Source organism: Symphalangus syndactylus, chromosome 23 (genome assembly GCF_028878055.3).
Source record: "Symphalangus syndactylus isolate Jambi chromosome 23, NHGRI_mSymSyn1-v2.1_pri, whole genome shotgun sequence".
NCBI classification, from domain to species: Eukaryota; Metazoa; Chordata; class Mammalia; order Primates; family Hylobatidae; genus Symphalangus; species Symphalangus syndactylus.
The window spans coordinates 56,792,993-56,807,840 of NC_072445.2; the positions used below are offsets into that span (position 1 = coordinate 56,792,993).

A 14,848-nucleotide genomic window follows, 5' to 3' on the forward strand; every position below is an offset into this window, starting at 1 on the left:
TGAAGTGGGAGGATCATTTGAGCCCTGGCGACTGAGGGTGCAATGAGCCAAGTTTGCACCACTGCACTCCAGCTTGGGGGACAGAGCAAGACCCTTTTAGAAAGAAGAAAGAAGGAGAGAGGGAGGGAGAGGGAAGGAAGGAAGGAAGGAAGGAAGGGAGGGAAGGGAGCCATAGGATCCAAGCTTTAAAGGTATTGGTAAACATGTACCTCAGATGTGCATTTCTAAAAATGCAGACGTAGTGATTCAAAATTTCATATGGGCCAATAAACAAGATTTATTTCAGAAAATGTGAATAAGAAGAAAAATGAATGGGGAATATATATACCAGATATTAAAATACAGCAGTCCCTCAGTGTCCGTGGGGGATTGGTTCCAGGACTCCCATGGATATTAAAATCCACAGATGCTCAGTTCCTGATATAAAATGGTGCCATATTTACATATAACCTATGCACATCCTCCCATATACTTTAAATCATCTCTAGCTTACTTATAATACTAATACAATGTAAATGTTATGTAATAAGTTGTTATATTGTATTGTTTTTTAAATTTGTATATTTTTCATCATTGTATTGTTATTTGTATTGTGTTTTTTTCCTGAGTGTTTTCATTTTGAGGTTGGTTGAATCTGCAGATGCAGAATCTGTGGATACAGAGGGCCCACCATACATACTCTTTTTGAGGGGCAAGGATGGTTTACAGTGAAAACTGGAAACCCTGTTAGATAAATTCTAAAAGAGCTGTCACACTCAACTCTATATTCTACAATGGCAGTAACTAAACAGTATGGTACTGCCTCAGAACAGACAGACACATCTATGGAACAAAATAAAGAATCCAGAAATAAACTGAAACACATCTGGGAATGTAATACATTATACAGATGCCATCCCAATTGAGTAAAGAGAAAATGGATTATTTGATCGGTGGTGTTGGATCAACACAGAAGAAGCCATCTTGAAAAAATAAAGTTGGATCCATGCCTCACACCTTACACCTGCATAAATTTCAAATGTCAGAAATCAAAACCCCAAAGTAGTAGAAGAAAGCATGAGAGGATATTTAATAAGTTGAGATGGGAATAACTTATCCAACATAAGATTCAGACATTATAAAAGAATAGGTTAATAAAATTCTATCATGAAAATGAAAATTCTCTATGCAATAAACATTACAAGCAAAGTCAAAAAGACAAATGACAAATCAGGAAAAAATCTACTTCCTCCATCACAAAGACCTAATTTCCCCACCATGCATGTTATGCAAATTAATTTTTTAAGATGGTCAGTCCATTTAAAAATGAGGAAAGGATATAAACAGTTCATAGAAAAGTAAATATAATAAGGCTCTTTAAAATATGAAAAATGTTCACAGCACTCACAAAAAAATACAAGTTAAAACTACCCTGAAATACAATTATTTGCTGCTGAAATTGGCAAGGATCCAAAACCCCGATAACATACTCAGTTGGTGAGGCTTGGAGTAAAAGGAACTCATTTATTACTGGAGGGGAAATAAATTGGATGGCCACAAAGGTCAATATGGCAATATCTATTAAAATTACAAATGTGCCTGCCCTTTGACCCGGCAATTCATTTCACAGCCTTTATCCTACAGTTGTACCCACACATATGCAAAATGATGTATGTACAAGATTATTTGTTGCAACAACATAAGAGGGAAAGATTGGAAACTACCTAAATGTCCATTAAAAAGGGACCTGGACAAGGAAATATTATTAAGGTGTAAAAAAGAACAAAAGATCTCCAATATATGCTGCTAGCTGTAAAACAAAACAAAACAAAAAAACAAGATATGAAACAATGAGTGAAAATGAGAGAAAAGAATATATATCTTTTTCAAGTGCATAAAAATCTCTGGATGGATACTCAAGAAACTGGGTCACTAAGAGCAAGCCATATTCAAGGGGAGAGAAATTAGACTCTATCTTTGATGGGAAGAGGATCAAAGAATTTGCAAACATATTGAAAACCAGTTTTTATACTCCTAAAATTCTGAACCCCATGAATATACCACCTATCCAATATTTAATCCATTAATCTTTTAAAAACAAGGGAACGAGTACCACTAGGTTTCCAAGTTGTGGCAGTTTACTTCTATCAAAAGAAAAGAAAACATTCAACTTTCATCAGAATTTTTTGCAAGTTAAACTTGACTTCAGCATTCCAGGAGGTCCTAGGAGAGATTCCTCCTGGTTTCTTGTGGGGATTCTAACCAAACCAGAAAGAGAGGGATAGAGGCAGACAGGGAGGGAGGGAGAGAGAGAGAGAGAGAGCGAGAGCCAGAGAGAGACAGAAATACGTTATGCCAGTGGTAGTTAGCAATGTGGTCATTGTTATAACCCCCTTTATATTTTTGTGTGATTTCTAACATTTTTTCATTAAGTAAAAATTATTTTTGTAACCAGAAAAACTGTTATTTAAAAATTTATATGTTCTTTAAAGTTCACTTATTAGTTAAAATTCATGTATTATTTCAGATTCACTTTGCCTTCCAACAAAGACGCATCCCTAGAGAAATGTTGCTTCTGCTAATGGAGTGCTAAGCTGAAGGATGCTGGTGGAAAAATTCAAAGGAAAACTATACTCTATGTTTAAAAAGAAAATCTAGGGTGGACGAAGGGAAATACAAGAGAAGGGAAAGGCTGGACAGCGTTGCTAACAAGGTTGCAGGGTAAAGGTTACTGGAGTATAAAGGAGCCATGAAGAGACCATCAGACGAACGCTGGGGACCTTAGACAGTAAACACTAGATAAATTCCATAAATTAGGTATCTTCAAAGGGGGTTTTATGCTTGGCCATACGGTGTATGATGTACAATTCTTCCTCATTTCTGTATGAAAGCATCAGTAACTTTGTATATATGTATATAGTTTTCCAAAACACCCCCACCTCCAAAGGAATTTAGCTGAACAGGAACCTCTGAAAACTTCCACCTGGAGAAGGATATCCCCAGCAGAGTCTTGGGACAGGAAATAGAATGGTCTGGTCCAGAAGTGTGAGAAGGTCAACTGGCTGGAGCCATAAAGCATCAGGTAGGGAGAGACAGGAGATGGGGCCTGATGGACAATAAGCAGGAGACAGGTCTTGGAGGTCCCTATGTCTTGCAGGACTTGTGGACTTTATTTCATAGATTACTTGGAACTACCGAAGAGCCTTAAATGGGAGTGTCTTAGATTTGTAACTTAAACGGAGCATGTGGCTGCAGCTGGAAGACAGATTGGAGTGGTCAAGATTGGAGACAGGGAGATAAATTAGGGTTTTATTTTGCAACAAACCTCATCCAGGTGATGGATGAGGATGGTGGAATAAGGATCGTGTTAGTGGGGAGAAAGAAACACACAGGTATGAGAACTCTCCAAAGGATAGAATGGGCAAAATGGAGTGATTGATTGGACTGAGGTTGGGTGAGGGAAGAGTTTCTGTGATGTTTCTTAGGTTTCTTGGAACGGATACTGTTGACAAAACAAACAAACAAACAAACAAATACACAAAGCATATGTAGAGAAGACCCATTTGTGTGAGCCTTTTTAAATTGTTGCTTTCTATTTCTTTTCTTGTCTGTAAGGAAGCTATGAGTTCAGTTTCGAACATGTTGCATTTACATTATTTATGGGACAACCAAGTAGAGATGTTCAGCTGGTGGTTGGATACTTGAGTCTAAGGTTTGGGGAGCATTCTGGGCTAGAGGTATAGAAATCACTAGGATACAGGCAAATAAATGATACAGAGGGATGGGTTCACCCCAGAATATCAGCATAGTAAGAAGGGTCATGGGTCAAGCACAGAGCTTTCGAAAGTGATGTCTGGAGTTAGAGATGGGACTCTAGGGTTTAGGACTCCAATGACTGAGTAGATATTGACCTGATTATTTCAGGCAGGCACCTTTAGCTGCAGTAACTGGGACTCATTCAATTTATCTCAAGAGAAGAGAGGTTTTGTGGAAGGGTCTGGACCAGACCTGGAGACCTCAGCAAATGAGGCAGGTCTGGGGGTATCCATCTCTCTCCAACCCTATTTATTTCTGTATATCCTCTTCATTTTCACAGTATTAGCTTTATTATCTCTTCTCTAGGGCCAATTTCTCCAACATTTGGAAGGTCTATAAACATCTTAAAACTGTAAGCAAATTGTTCATTTATGCATTTCTCTGCAAGGGGAGTCTGTAGCTTTTGTAAGATTCTCAGGGTAATCTAAGATACAAAAGAAGCCTAAAACCTCCTCCTTATCTCTGTCTTTCTCTCTCCAGAAAGAAAGAAGCCTTGGCTTGCCTCAGCCCCACCTCAACCCCACTATATCCATTAACTTCCTGATCACTTGCAAATTACAAAATTCTTTTTATTTTCCTAGTTCAGATTTTTAAATTAGAGGATATGATTGATCCAGTTTTTTTACATTAGGCCAAAGTTAATAGGATTATTGCTGTGGAGTCAGGGCTAGCTAGCAAGGGGGCATGATGACAGAATATAAAGCCATGCTGCCTGAGAAGGAGGTTAGGTAAAGAAGCTTCCCTTGGAAGGGATGTGGTGCAGACAGGATGGAAGGTAAAATCCTGGCCTACGCAGCATGCCCATTGCCATTAAAGAGGAGTAGATTGTGTATCCCACATATTGTGTTAGATGATCAATAGCTGGCTGGTTGCAATTACCCAAAGAGATTGGATTACAGGATTGATATTATCTAATGGAATGCTACAGATTTTGTAGAAGATCCCAACCTTATCTTTTCAACATTTATGTTAATTAAAGTTTATCAAACATGAATATCGAATTTGAAGCTGGGGGTGACACAACATATTGGAAGACAGACCTGAGTCTCAAAAAGATCTTGGCAAGTTGGAACAAGAGACCAAAACAAACAAGATTAAATTTAGTGGGACTAAATATAAAATATTGTATTTAGAATTATTAAATTCAAACACACAACTACCACATCAGGAAGAAGTGGCCAATTATATGTTCATATATAGCTTTAAATAATCTCTAACCAATTTGAGCCCAAAGGATAAGGTAATTGCTGAAGAAGAAGAAGAAGAAAAAAGAAAGAAGACAGAGAGAAGAAGCAGAAGCAGGAGGAAAAGGAGGAGGAATAGGAAGAAGGAAGAGGAAGAAGGAAGAAGGAGGAGGAGGAAGAAGAAGAAGGAGGAGGAGGAGAAGGAGGAGGAGGAAGAGGAGAAGGAGAAAAAGGAGGAGGAGGAAGGGGGAGGAGGAGGGGCTGAGGGAGGGGGAGGGGAGCAGAGGGGGGAGGGGAGTGGAGGGAGCGGGGAGGGGAGCAGAGGGAGGGGGCAGGAGGGGGAATGTCCTGTATTAATAAATGTTTAAACGCCCAGATCCAAGTGTGGTGCTCCATTCTTCATTGCTCAGAGGGCATCTGCATTCAGTGTCTAGCTGCTGGGGCCCTATTTGGAAAGATCCAATAAACACAATACACTCCGCTCCTTAAGAGAGCCTGCCTGGGCTGGGCATGGTGGCTCATGCCTGTAATCCCAGCACTTTGGGAGGCTGAGGTGGGTAGATCACCTGAGGTCGGGAGTTCGAGACCAGCCTGACCAACAGGGAGAAACCCCGTCTCTACTAAAAATACAAAATTAGCCAGGCATGGTGGCACATGCCTGTAATCCCAGCTACTTGGAAGGCTGAGGCAGGAGAATCGCTTGAACCTGGGAGGCGGAGGTGGCGGTGAGCTGAGACCACGCCGTTGCACTCCAGCCTGGGCAACAAGAGCAAAACTCCATTTCAAAAAGAAAGAAAGAAAGAAAGAAAAAGATAGCCTGCCTGGCTTCGACTTGGATTTCCTCCTAAGTTATTTTCTCTTAAATTACTTGCTCATGCTTTATTCATTCCAGTCCATAGGCACATGATGCCCTTCTCCTGTGCCTGCTAAAGTCCTAGCAACTCACCTCCAGGGATTGCAGTGAGCTCACACAACCCTGGACTCAAACTCTCGTCATCATGATCTTGCAATTATGCCCACTCCACGCCTTGAAACAGACACCTAGAATCACCAGTGAGCAAACATGAGGATGGGTTGTTTAGTTTTCATGGTGGCAACAACAGAAGAAACTAAGGTACAGAGTCATATCTCAAGGTAAGTGACCAGCACAGTTAGGATTCAGACTCCACATATTTGACCCCAAAGGCATGTCCACCCCCATCCACTTTTTTCAGTTCCCCTTTGAGCTACGGTAACACAAAATCCAAGAAATCGATTTTTGAATAGTTGTTTTGATTCTTTGGAATTCTCCCTTCTCCTTTATTATCCCTCAGGCTATGAGTCCCCATCTGCTGTGCCCCCAAGACCCCAGCATCTCCCCTTACTTCCCTCCTTCCCTCATACAGTCAACATTGTGACTGACCTTTTTATTTGCATGAACCCTCACTTGAGTAGATAACCTCCACTCAAAGAACACCTCAAGATGCAGATAGTTTTGGTCACAGTTTGGAAAGAGCAGGGGGTTGTGCGCCCAATGGTTTAGCTTACCAAGCAAACTTGCCACATAAATCTGAGTAACCCACACATCATCAGTGATATCAACACGCTCCCAAACCGAGCTGTGGAGGTCCAAAGATTGGCACATTTCTTTCCACATGGGATGAAATTGAGCCACGTCAGAAATTAGGTTAACTAATTTCTAATGAGAGCTGTGCAACAAATCAGATAAAATCCTCCAGGGTCCCAGGCTTGTGAAGGAGGGACTCAGACGGAAGAAGAAACCACAGCTGTGTCCATGTTCAATGTCCTGGTGTTGATTGTGTAGGGGTAGTAAGAGTCAGAAGGGAGGCCAAGGTCATGGGCAATGGGGCAGTCAGGTGGAGCTGGCACAGCCATGGGAGGAGCATGAACTGAATAGACCAAGTGTACATCCAACAGAGCATAATGCTCATGCTGGGCAAATGAGATACCACCAGGGAGGACCAGCCCTTCCCCTGACAGCAAAACAACAGGGCAGGAACACCTGGTCCCAAGCAGAGACTCGGCCAGGCTTGGGCTCTATGGGGCCCATGGGCCAGGAGGCTGGCCTCGTTGGGCAGAGCATGCAAACCCTGCATAGTCCTATTTCGTTTCCTCCAACCTACCAGCCAGGCCAAGTGTACATTTTCAGGCTAATGATCTACAAGGTTGCCAAACTAAACTTCATTTTCTGTTTGAAAGATTTTTCCAGTTTGGGGCCAGGCGCAAGGCTTGGCAATTTTACCCAGAGTTCTCCTTACACGTGCAGTAATAACAATTAACCAAAAGCAGCCATGTGCTTTAGGGTATCCAAGCCCCTAGGACATGCAAACGAGTCCCAAGGCAATCAGGCAGTCAGGCGGGGGCACATCTGCTCATTTTCCTTTCCAAAATCATTGCAGTGCTAAGATCCCTTCCACGCTTACCAGGAAAGCGCTGCCTGGTGACTGATTGCTGCCAGCAGTGGCCGCACATGGCTCCCTAAGTAGCAATTCAGGGTGATGTCCCATTTGCCAAAGAACAGTTACATACATTGACTAGTAGTATAGTTCAGACTTCTGTGGTTTGTGTGTACTTAAATAAAAATTACAGCCCACTCTTGGAAAGCATAATGAAAACTTGTTCCTTTTTTAAGGGTTCTAAGCTATTTAATTGGTCCAAATAACATCTGTCCCTGAACCTTACACCATTACCCACCAAGTCACAGAGGAGATGCAGGTAATGCGGTTACTGCCTCCACCAAAGGGTGACATCACTCACGCCTTGCTAAGTGGGTCCTTCTGTTCTTCTCCAGTGTCAATCCCTGGTTGCTTCCTTTCACAAAGCTTCTTATCCAACACACTATCGTTGTCATTAGTCAACTAATTAAAATGCCTATTAACATGGAGAATCATAAAAAAGATGAATACGTACAACCAACATCTGACTTTAACCTAAAAACAAATGTACCTTAATTTGCCAGTTTTTCCTTGTGCCAACAATCCCCGATCCCTCTCTGACCAAAGTCAACTAGAAAAGAAAGAGAAACTTAACACAACACTTCCCCAAACCTAAGTTCCTTGACTAATCATAAAATAATCCTGGGCTTAAAAGTCACCTGAGAGATTAGCTCATTCCACTTCTTTAATAGAACTGAAAATAATATGAAATTTTTATCATTTTACAGAAGAGAAAAATGAAGTCAGACCAAGGATGTTAGCAAACCTGAGAGAGCTGTGAGTGCTTGCAACAAACGGATTACCAATGCTAAATAAGCTCATCTGTTCTCTAGAACCCCAGACAGATTCAGGAATTAGAGGCCCCGCCAGAGTGTCATTGAAGGTGGGAGGCAGGACATTGAATCAATCAGGAAGATTGATTAGCTGTCACAAAAGAGGCAGTAAGACTTCCCAACTTGTCCAGCAGGGTAACTGGTCCCCATGCCCACTCCCACCAGGATATGTGGGGGTCTTATTTGGGGGATGACATGGACAAGCGTGGCTCCAGGCTCGAGGCTACCAGGCAGGTCACAGGGCAGGGGCTGGTGCCCCGCTGACATCAGGGCAAGGAGCAAAAAGCCCAGATGCTGGACCCTAAGACCCCACCACCACGCTGCCTGGGCAGAGCTCAGGCAGTCACCCCCAGGCAGGAGACTGGAGCGAGACTGGAGCGAGACTGGAGGTATGATGTGCGCAAAGCCACAGAGGCTGAGACCGAACTGCAAACAACCAGACAGGGAGAGCATGAGCCCCGAGCAGGGAGGTGGGCAGAGTTCCAGCGAGGGTGGGAGACCAGAAGGCTCTAAAAAAGTTAAATGGCATGGCCATACCAGCACTGGAACAGGATCGCTCTGGCAGTAGAGGGGCTCTAAATAATGAAGGAGGTAACACTGGGAATGACTGGTTGGGTCCAGGTGAGGACGACAGCTCCTGAAGAAAGGCATATGGGGGAGGGAGAATAGGTTTGAGAGGAAAAGTTAAAATTAACAGAGTCAGGCTGTCTCTCACTGGCCTCTTGGTTCAAAAGGTAGGACCCCAAGCTCCCAATGTTGCCCCTTTAACCTTGCTAGTTAATAGACCCTGAGATACCTGGGTAAGTGACTGTAAAGAAATATTGCAAGTTGAGCCATGTGGTTGCTGTGAGATTTTAAACCAGCTGCCCATTTCTTGCCAGGAAATGTAATCTCATTTTGGGTTAGATGGATCTGCCAGGAAATACTCCAGTGTGCAGTGAAGCTGTGGAGTAGAGGTCAATTTTACAATTACGAAAGAGCTAGCTTTTCCAGAAACACCAGCAGTCACCCGTCTACATCCTCAAAGGGCAGCTATGAATATCACACCTGTGCAGCCTGTCGCTGGGGGACACACTGGGGATGATGATTCACGTATGGTGGGAATGTGGGGGTATGTTGGGTGCACAGCCAAGTGTGTGCCATGAGCTGGACAAGGTGGGAAACGAGGTTGAGGCTCCTCTACGAACCTCATCAGCTAGGGCTGGGCATCAAAATTAAACTTGTGCTTCTACCACAGCCCTCATTGTATCTTCTCATGGCCTGGGCAGTTCCTGGACCATCATGGTCTACAAAATTGGCACTCTCCCCAAGAGAACTAAGGCTCCTTTACTTCTTCCACTTGGCACTGACAATGACTTTAGCTGTGACAGAGCAAGTGCCAAAATATGAATGTCATCTGGGCTTTAACAGTTACTAACTAGAGGAATAGTTCAACAACACCTTTCGACTAGTGGGAAATAATGGAGCTAGTGTCTTTAGCCCGTCTCAAATCAGTCCTACCCCTGACTCAGGCAAGGCTTAAAGGGGGCTAGGACTGGGAAGAGGCAATTCACCTGGGATGCAAACCATGAGGGGATCCCAGAAAACTCAGCAATCAAGATATAAAATATTTCCAATATTTCTAAATATTTAGAATATTTCCGATATTGCAAAAATTAAAATGAACGTAGAAAAATCCATGATGAATAAAATATCAAAATTTTATACAAAAAGGTGCCCTGCCAGGCCATACTGGAGCCTGAAGCAAAAGAAAAAAATCAGTAATGCTGGTTGTTTACTTATTTAAAATTTGCAGATTTTGCTCATCATTGCATTCATTTGGATTTTTAAACAATATAGCATTAAAACATTTTAATCTTGAGTACTGACTCTTTGGACACCTTCTTAAATCTCGTGCCAGAGACAAACACCCCACTCTTGGATCAGCTTCATGGGAAGGAATTTGAATAGTTTTACATGTGTTCACTTACAGCTTTGGACACCCCACCTCACCCCAACACACACACACACACACACACACACAAACATGTATGCACATACACACAAAAGGGCTCGGAGAAATTAAAAGCCAGTCTTTGGAAATTTAAGCAGACATCCCATCCATTCAGAGGCTATGCAAACAACTTTTCTCATTTCTCTTTTCAAGAGTGTTGCTGTTCACCTTTAAATACACACCTGAGATCAGCATTCGTAACAGAGCCGTGCACTCGGGTTGTGCTCACACACAGAAAGGAGGAAAATCAATTTCAATCCCCGAAGGACAGAATTACTGGTTCAGAAGGTCACTAAATGCTAGCACTTGCTCAGTGGGCTTGGAACAAGATCCTTGTTCTCATTGCTTCGCTGCACTTCTAGCAGAGTGTGGGGGAGGGAGGCCTGGAGACTGGCTCTCACCAGGGAAGAGAACGACGTCGCTTGTACAAGCCACAGGATAAACACTTAAAACAGCAAAGGGGACACGGCAAACACATGCATGAGCAATGTGGAGTCCCAGACTGACGTTCGCACCTAACACTCTGGAGAAATTGGCCAAGATTGGTCCAACCAACTGAAAATATCATTGCTGTGATTCTTTCAAGGTCACTTGTCAGACTGGGTTATCTACTCCCCGAGGGCTTGCTGCACAAATCGGCCTTTCCAGAGAGACAGAACTCACGGCTGTGTCTGGGGGAACCCCTCAGGCCTGGTTGCCATTTTGCTCATGCTCTTCCCTGCCAAGAGCATCTGATTCAGGCCATCTGAGGTGTGCAGTGGACAAGGGCTGAGCCTGGATCCTGTGCAGTGGTCACGCAGCCTGAGTCCTTCCAGATGTCGGCACACTGGTGCCATCTCTGCCACCTCAGAGATGACTGCGAATATTTGGTTGGAAAGCACACCAATGGTAACATGATCAGAGGCACGGAGGGGCAGTAGTCAGGAGAAGGTGGCCAGGCTTCTTCTGCTCACATGCTCCCAGGAGCACATGCGTTCTTCCTCCAGTATGAGGAGGAGGGTTTAGCGGTAAAAGCCAGAGCATGGAAATCAAATAGATCTGCAGGAGTGAGTCTGGATCCTGGCTCCACACATTAGCCATGGGACCTTGGGACATTATCTGACTTCTCTGAGGTTCAGTTACCTAATCCAGAAAGTGGGGAAAAGCTAACGCATGCAAAGTGCCTGGTGCAAAGCCCATGCTCCCCACGTGTGTACTGCGCCCTTTCCCCAGCAAAGACCTGCCACATAGGACCTCTCTCCCCTTCTCTGCACCAATCCCTTTTCTGTGCCCAGAACCGCCAGGCTGCTCTTGCTTCCTGTTCATTATGGTTGAGGCTTGACCTGGCCTTCTCTTTACTCAGCGTCTGGCACTGGGGACAACGGGATTTTTGTGAGAATAAAGGAGACAGGTGAGAGCATCCCATTCCCAGCTTGCATGATTTAGGCAAGGAGGCAGGGAGGAGAAGAGGAAACTAAGGCACATCTCTTCCAGTCCTCTCTCCTCTGCTCCTACCCAGTCCTGAGGACCAGAGCAACCATGAGAGTGGGCCTACCGGGCTGCATCCCAGTCGACCTGCTGCTATTCTGAACTAGCTTTCGGGAGGCCATGAAGGACACGCAGAGACTGAAGCTGAAGGAGGTGGCTGGACACTTGTTCCCACATCCTTGTGGGGAAGGGAGGTTATAAGAGCCCGAGGGAATGAAAACACTGCCCCAAGCGACGGGCTCATCAGGAACTCTAGCGCACATGAGCAGAAAATAGGCTGACCTTGTTATTTGAACAAAAAGATTCATGCAGTGGGAAAGGAAATTTGAAATTACAGATGCCCCCCGCCGCCCGAAATCTAAGCTATACGGCCACCAACCTCCACAGGCTTCCTAGGGAAGATTACTGGGAGACTGAACCCGATGGGTCAAGCCCGTTCTGGGATTAAGAGTCACAAAGATGACAGAGAAAGGCTGTACAACCTGCGAAGTCCCATGTGGGCAGGGCATCTTCCTGTAGTGACAACAGTTGTGTCTGGCCCCTGCTGTGGTTTTTGGCTAACGTTGGCGGCAAGATGTTTTTGAATGGGGCACTGGGGTGGTGGAAAATGCCCCAATTCCAGGAACTGAAACCAATGCAAAAAGTTAGCTTATTATGTAGGGAGGTTTTATTGGCAAGAGAGGCCTTTACGACTCCCAGGGGCCCAGCAGCTGCAGCCTTGAGAGCAGCAAGTCAGCCTGAGCAGGAGGGATGGGGGAAGCAGTTGCTTAACCCGTCCACCAGGTGGCAGCACAGAGAGCAGCAGTGGCCGGACCAACAATACAACATTGACGGCGTACAAGGGCCAAGGAGAGCCACGGAGGCCCACAGGAATGGGGCCTGTGAGCGGGATACCAGCCCTATTTGGTGGGGAAATGCAGGGTCAAGGATAATTTTATTTTTATCAGGGTTGTTACTCATGTCTTTTGTCATGAAGAGCCTGGAGAAATAAAGTTATACTCAAAACTTGTTAGGATTTGTTTAAAAAAATGAAACTATAATGAGTTATTTGGCAAAGATCATTTCCGTCTGGGTAAATTTGGGTTAAAAATATAACGGGGGTTCAGAAGTCACTTTTTTTTGAGACAGGGGTCTCACTCTGCCACCCAGGCTGGAGTGCAGTGGAATGATCATAGCTCATTATGACTGTTACTTATAGCTCACTGCAGCCCCAACCTCCCAGGCTCAAGGGACCCTCCTGCCTCAGCCTCCCAAGTAGCTGGGACAACAGGCGCACACCACCACGTCTGGCTAATTTTTTTAATTATTATTTGTAGAGACAGGATCTCGACATATTGCCCGGGCTGGTCTTGAACTCCTGGCCTCAAATGATCTTCCTACCTCAGCCTCCCAAAGTGCTGGGATTATAGGCGTGAGCCACTGTGCCCAGCCCAGAAACCACTTTCAAAGTAAGGTTGCTGATTTCACCTCCTTTGGCTTCAGCTGAGGCTGATGTTTGGCCTAGTCTGAGAGGAGTGACTTCTTGCTTTCTTTATACTGCTTTGCTCTCAGCCTCGAAGAGGATCCATCCACAGCTCCAGCTGCCTTCCTGTTGCTCTCCATCTCTGGTTCCCCAGGAGATGAACCCTACCTTAGAGAGAAGAGACAGAGAAGGAAGAAGCCCCACTGCCTACTGTTGGCCCTCTCTGGACAGGCTGGTGCTGCTGCCAGGAGCTCTCGGGGGTGACCCTAGACAAGGAGAATCTTCCCAGGGAAATCCTGGGAGGGGCTAACTAAAGCCACGTAGAGTAGGAAGCAACTTCTCTCCAAGCCACAGTCCAATGGCAGGCTCAATTATGCAGCCTCCTTCAATGGAGCCATCTCCCCGAGCCTCGCCTTCTGCCCCTACTCCAGCTTGCTGTGCCTATATCGTCAGCTTCCATGCTCCAAAAGAAGAAACTACTTACTGAGCAGAAGCAAATGCTGCTGATAATTTAACACATACTGCACACCACACCTTTACACAAATATCAATGCATTTAGTTCTCACAACAAATCTATGAGACTATCATACCCATTTACCGGATGAGTAAATTGAGTCACCTGGATTCTAATTCACATTGACTGACTCCAAAGACTGTATTTTTTTCACACCAGTGTGTAAGCCATCATCTTTCTACCTTATTATGTGTTACCCCCTCTGGGGACTGTTTGCATTTTTTTTAAAGGAGCCGGAAAGGGGTAAGACTAAAGATAAATGCCACATAATTGTCTCTTACCACGGACGTCTGCAACCTCACCCACGCCAGATGAATGGTATTTCCAGACTTTGGGTCTTAATGTCTATAGATTTTTTTCCTTTTGCTACACTTGATCTAGCACCACTGGCTTCTGGGTGCATTCTTTGATTTTCTGATTTATTGTAAGGATTAAGAAATGGCATGTGTTAAATGCATTTGCACAAGTGCAATTCAACATGTTAAGACAGGATTGACCTGCCAAAACATCTAAGTGTCTGAGAACCATCAACACCTGCCATGCCAGAGGATCACTGTGCTGTCCCTGTCACCACCATTGCATTCTGACCTCATCTCCAGCTGGAGCACACCACAGTCACAGCCCAATCCCTCCAGGAAATCTTCCTTCAGTTATCAAGATGGTAGGATGTGTTTTTAAAGGAATGATCATTTTAACAATCCTGCATTTGAAAGCTTTCCAATATTCAGATTATTATATTAGTTTCTAGGGCTGCCATGACAAAGTACCTGAAACTGGATGGCTTAGAACAACAGGAATGTATTCTCCCTTAGTACTAGAGGCCAGAAGTCTGAAATCAAGGAGTTAGCAAAAGCCATGCTCCCTCTGAATCTGTTCCAGGCCCTTCTCTTAGCTTCTAGTGGTTGCCAGCAATCCTTGACATTTCTTGGCTTATAGATGTATCATTCCAATCTCTGCCTCTGTCTTCACAAGGCCTTCCCTTCTCTGTGTGTCTGTCTCCACATTTCACTTTTGTTATAAGGACACCCATCCTAATCCAGAATGATCTCATCCTAACTTGCCTACGTTTGCAAAGACGCTGTTTCCAAATAAGCTCACGTTCACAGGTACCGGGGATTAGGACTTCCACGTATCTTTTCTCGAGACACAATTTAATCTACAACA

The 14,848-nt window shown here is 44.3% G+C and overlaps 1 non-coding gene across 1 annotated transcript; it reads right to left on the minus strand.

Annotated features, from left to right (window-relative positions):
- Window positions 1–692: 692 nt before the first annotated feature.
- On the minus strand, window positions 693–757 carry LOC129473863 (U7 small nuclear RNA). The gene has a single exon (XR_008654391.1). It is a non-coding gene; the product is annotated as a U7 small nuclear RNA (small nuclear RNA).
- Between the last annotated feature and the right edge of the window lie 14,091 nt (window positions 758–14,848).